Consider the following 5,977-nt stretch of genomic DNA (forward strand, 5'->3'; position numbering starts at 1 on the left):
TAATCCAAGCTATTCCAACCTATACTATGCAGTGCTTTCGGTTGCCGGACTCGGTGTGTGACGAGATTAACCGCCTCTCTGCGGGTTTTTGGTGGGGTGATAAGGATGATAAGAGACGTGTACACTGGAAGAAGTGGGCGGATGTTTGTAAACCAAAGGAATCGGGTGGAATGGGGTTCCGGAACTTGAAGTGCTTCAATCAAGCTCTTGTGGCAAAACAAGCTTGGCGGTTGATTACTAAGCCATCTTCTCTTGTAGCTCGTGTCTTTAAGGCACGTTACTATCGTCATGTGGACTTCATGGATGCTGGACCAACACGGAACGCCTCTTATATTTGGCGGTCCTTGATGTGGAGCAAGCCACTGGTGGAGCGAGGTTTGAGGTGGCGGATTGGGGATGGATCCAATGTGAGGGTGTTTGTCGACGCATGGGTGCAGGAGCTGCCAAAGGGCCGTGTTTTTGGGCGTGTGCAGGAGACGGACCTTACGTTAAAGGTTGAGCAGCTAGTTAGTCAGGGAAGAACTTGGAATCAGGAGATTATTCGAGAGATGTTCTGGCCACATGAAGTAGAGGCAATTTTAAAAACGCCGGTTAGGGAGTTTGGTTCGAGTGATGCTATTTGTTGGGGTTGTGACCAGCGGGGTGTCTTTACTGTCAAAACGGCGTACCTATTAAGCCTGGGATACTTTGATAGCTTGCCGCATCAAAGCAATCAAGAGAGAAAGAGTTGGTCGAGACTTGTTTGGAATATCTCTATTCCGCCGAAAGTAAGGGTTTTCATGTGGCGAGCTCTCAACAACATCATTCCGACGGGGGTTAATTTGAGACATCATAGAGTTCCAGTAGATGGTGTGTGTGAAATATGCTATAGCCGATGGGATTCTACTGAGCATGGACTTATATATTGTCCATCACTGAAATCGGTGTGGAAATCTTCCATCTTTTGGAGGATGATGAAACAAGCCGAGGGGCTTTCTTTGCTCGATATAGCGGAAATTATACGACAAATTTTTACGGTGGATGAGTATGCGCTTTGGTGCATGGTTCTTCACAAATTATGGTGCTTTGTTTGCGAGGTTAAGCATGATAAAATTGAATCCCAAAAACTGCCAACCATTGATGAGTGTTATGCGGCGTATGAGAGCTACCAGGCTGCACTACCGTTGGTTTCGGTGGAGAATTTGCTGGGCTTGAAACTTGGCAGACATAAATGGTTTCCTCCGCGGACTGGCTGCTTTAGATGCGATGTGGATGGCCTCTTTGATCCACAGAGCCGGAAGTATGGAATGGGAGTGGTGGTGCGCGATCATTTGGGGCAGGTTCGATTTGCAGCTGCAAAATCTGCTCAGGCGAGTTCTAATCCGTTGATTATGGAGATTATGGCGGTAGTTGCAGGCATTACGTGGTGCATCGAACAGGACATCTATCCTATTGAGATTTATACAGATTCTATGATGGCAGCAAGGGTGATGGCTTGTCCGGAGGAGGAGGGACGTTTTTTACCAGATGATATTCTGGATATTCTTTTGGTTGCTCGTTCGTCTATGCTTGTTGGTGTTAGTCACATGTATAGATAGGCGAACATGGTAGCTCATAGTCTTGCGCAGTTTGCGCGTTTTTGTCAGAGCCCAGTCTGTTGGGTTACTGATTTTCCTCGCTGGCTTTGCGAGTTGTTTTCTGCTGATTTTCCTTAATATAAGGGGCATGTCTCGGCTTTCAAAAAAAAAAGATTGACCGAATCTCTTTCCTTCATTAGTTATAGTTTTGAAGATATCTTCCATTAATTTTTAATTATTTATTTCTTAATTAGTTTTTTTCCTTTATGTTTGGGTTTCAGTTTTTTCAAACCTATACGTTCATAATAGTAAGTTAAATATTTTATATCAACAAGAAAAATTCAAATATTTTATTTAGATGTTCATAATTTTTTTATGATTGTTCGAAATATTTTATATTAAATATTTTATATCAATAATAAAAATTCAAATATTTTATTAAGGTGTTCGTACTTTTTTTATGCTTATTCGAAAAAAAAATTGTAAGCAAGACAAAATTCGAATAATTTATTTAAATATTAAGAATTTTTTTATGCTTGTTCAAAATGTTTCATGTTAAATATTTTACGATTATGAATCAGATATCAATAATATCATTTTGGATTATAATTCATAATGAATAACTACAATTTGTAAACGAACGTAATACAATTTATAAATGAACAGAATATATCTAGGTTTCCTAAACGCATGAATTTCCCAAAATTTCCAATAATTAAGCAATTCAGCAAAAGAGAAAAAAAAAACACGTGAAGAAAAAGACACATGAAGTAAGAAGATGATTCAAAAGCATATTTCATCAAAAAAAGTTGGTGCGCACTATCACAGATTATTGGGTGCGACCGTCGCACAGGTGTGTGACGGGTCGACCCGACTCCAAACCCGCCCTCCTGACCCGGAACCCTGATCCGCGTGGGTTTGACCCATACTCCTAATTATTACATTTGTTTATAATAATTGTTACTTTTAATAAACATAATATATACATTTGTTCATATAAATGTATATTGATATGTATAATGTTTTATATTGAATGAATGTAAATATTTATATTAATATAAGTATACATTTGTGCGACCAAATGTATATCTTATGCTTATTAAAAGTAAATACTCCTATTAGGGTTTAGTGTTCAGGCTTAGGGTTTAGTTTACAGGGTTTAGGGTTTAGTGTTCAGGCTTAGGGTTTAGTTTACAGGGTTTAGGGTTTAGTTTATAGAATTTAGGGTTTAGAAAATATAATACTTTATATTAAATGAAGGTAAATACCTATATTTATATAAGTATACATTTGTGCGAACAAATGTATATTTCATGCTTATTAAAAGTAATAATTATTATAAACAAATGTAATAATTTAGGATTCAGGATTTCGGATCTGGGCACGGGTCGGGTCGGGCGCGGGTCGGGGCGGACCCGTCGCACTGGAGTGCGACCGCCGCATGTGTAATGACCCGACTTTTTATTAAGGATTATATACTTTTAAATTACTGATTTAAGGATTGATTATGGTAATTAGGGATCAGCATCCATTAATAAAATACGAACTTATATGAATTTGATAATTTATATATGTGATGATTTATTTTTTTATTTTCAATAGATGATGCACTCAAAATATATTTTGAGTCCATTAATTTATTGTGGAGAATTTAACACTGAAGTGTTAAATATGAATCTTTTATCGATTGTTTACTTAAGCCCATGAGTAATTTAATTTATGTTAGAGGCAAGCTCAAGTGAATTTTATGCTTCAATGAGAATTAGGCTTATATATCTTAATGTGTTTATATGAGATTAAGCACATATGGTTCTCATTCATCCACATCCCTCTCATTCTTCTATTAAACCAATCACCAATACGTTCACAATTTTCTTCACCTACTACTTCACAATTTTCTTCACCAATACATTCACAATTTTCTTCACCAATACGTTCACAATTTTCTTCACCTACTACTTCACAATTTTCTTCACCTCTAAAGTCAATCTCCAAATAGAATTTTGCTTCTTTAAAACCTATTCCACTATCTCAACTCACCCATTCCCACCTCTGCAGCAAGTTTTATAAAGTAATAGAGTGAAGATTATTCATCTCATTCAATTCTTCTTCACAATTGGCTTCTAATCTATGCCATATATAAAATCTGCAGAGACTAATACCATACACCTATTCAAGGTATTCCCGTTTCTATTATATTATGTGAAATTTCTGGGGTATAGATGGGAGTGTGGTGAATATTTGTACAAAGTTTCATGTTATTTGAACTTCGTTTACTACCCTTTTAAAATTTGAGAAGTCTACTGCCCGTATCTGTTGAAACTGTCGTGAGGCAGATGATTAAGTTAACTATTTCAGTAACCATATGTTGATATTTAGCTCTCAAATTTTTATGGTATAAATTTATATGCGTTATCTATCTGCATATAAAATTTGGGGTCATTCCGGAAACGTTTGCTATTTTTCAAAGATCTGGACTTTCAGTTGGCAGAAACTGCCGAATCTGGTAGGCGATGGGAAAATCGCTATATCTCTTAAACTACTTGGAGTTTTTCAACACACTTTTTTTTCAATTAAACTAGACTCAAAGAGGTTTCTATTGAAATAAAATTCGACTCCATACGAGTTCGGAGTAAAAGCAGTTTATTAGTTGAAGTTGAATCTATACAGTTTTGTTGAGATGGAAATGATTCAAAATAATTCCTATTAAGGATTTTAAAGTTTTATTGTTGATAAAATATCACTTTTAGTTTATAAATGAGCTATTGATGTGTATGTATATATATTGGAGATTGGCATTATTAAATGGGGAAAAGGAAAACGTTTTATGTTTATAGAATTATTCTTTATTTATAATAGATAAATAAATGAATAAAATGGAATTTCCTACATCCTCAAAGGTACATGAAGTATTTTGATAAAGGAAGAACGATTGTATATGAGTTAGATATAGTCGTTTAAGGAAATATGGGTAGTTAGAGAAATGAGTGAATAAGTGATTCACTGCATTTGTTGTTATCTTTTCTATTATTCACTCGAACACATGTTTTCGTGTTATCAAAGGTTCAAATAAACAAAAGCGTCTGAGTAACCTATCGCGCTAAGGAAAGAGAATCGTTGTCTTAAGTAGCAAAACACTGCAATCAGGTGGGCATTACTTTTACTATACGTATATAGAGATCCCCTGCGTGTCGTAGGCCTCTTATACGAATGAATGCATGAGATGATTTAACTGTTAATTTCAGTTTTATATATCTATCAAACGAATTTAATGTTACATTTAAACAAGATATTTCATTACAAAATCATTGAACTGAAAATTATTTCAATTGTTGTCTTGCCATAAATGTTTAAATTTTAGTATGATATCTATCTGCTTTGGCTTTGCCAATGATGCAATCGAATTCGGGTCCTGAGCAGTTGATAGCTATCCTGCCTAGGACTAGTGTACACCAGTGACCGTGAGTCATCTAGTGGGTTGGCCGGTCAAGTGACCGTGAGAGGTGGCCACCTCTCCGGCACACAGTTCCAGATATGATAGATTACAAGAGAACTTAGTCTGCAGACGAACTTTAAGAATCACAAATGAACTTAGTAAGCTTGGGCCTTTTTAGCGAAAAACTCCCTTGCTGTACTGTTCATGATGGCATGACAATTTACAGTTTTGAAGCATGTATTTTTATACCTAGGCATACGTGCCCACTGAGTGCTTTTGTACTCAGCCCTGCATATGTTTTCTAAATGTGCAGGTTGAGCTGATGTGATGATGGTGCTGCAATGAGCGGAGTCTCCAGGGTTGTTAATAAATAGTTAACCTGTCTAGAATATGTCTTCATACATATGTCTAGCTACTTTCCGCTGCAAGATGTTGTTGATGTTATAGTATGTTATGTCATACTTTGAGTCTTAAGAGAATGGTTTCATATGATGTATAACTTGATTAATGATATTAATTAAGTTTTATGCTGTCTTTCATAGACTATTTTCAATTGAGTATTCATTAATAAAAATGACGAGTTTTATTAAGATGAGTAAGTTTTACGGCTATAAATGACGCCCCTTTTCTTCCCCTTCTTCTTTAACCCCATCCCTAGTCGTAGATCACTCGGCTTAACTATCCTTAGTTAGGGCGGGCTGTGACAGCTAAGTTAATTAATTAATTCACCTCATAGTTTAGTGGTATCTATTATATAATAGGATTAAGCCTTAACCTATGTGGCATATCTAAAATCTCACCATTTCAAAATTTACCATATATAATCTTCATCATTTATTAATTAATTAACTATTACATTCTATATAAAGATTCATTAATCATAATAAATATAATTAATAATATATATATATATATATATATATATATATCTATTATATAATAGGATTAAGCCTTAACCTATGTGGCATATCTAAAATCTCACCAT

At 35.5% G+C, this 5,977-nt stretch overlaps 1 long non-coding RNA gene across 2 annotated transcripts; it reads left to right on the plus strand.

Annotated features, from left to right (window-relative positions):
* The first annotated feature begins 3,477 nt into the window (after window positions 1-3,477).
* On the plus strand, window positions 3,478-5,531 carry LOC131002429 (uncharacterized). Of its 2 annotated transcripts, XR_009094288.1 has the most exons (3): window positions 3,478-3,734; window positions 4,620-4,703; window positions 5,306-5,531. It is a non-coding gene; the product is annotated as an uncharacterized LOC131002429 (long non-coding RNA). The 2 variants fall into 2 exon arrangements; XR_009094289.1 differs by having other exon boundaries at window positions 3,478-4,703.
* Window positions 5,532-5,977: the final 446 nt, after the last annotated feature.

This window comes from Salvia miltiorrhiza, unplaced genomic scaffold (assembly GCF_028751815.1).
Source record: "Salvia miltiorrhiza cultivar Shanhuang (shh) unplaced genomic scaffold, IMPLAD_Smil_shh fragScaff_scaffold_132_2, whole genome shotgun sequence".
In the NCBI taxonomy this organism is placed as follows: Eukaryota; Viridiplantae; Streptophyta; class Magnoliopsida; order Lamiales; family Lamiaceae; genus Salvia; species Salvia miltiorrhiza.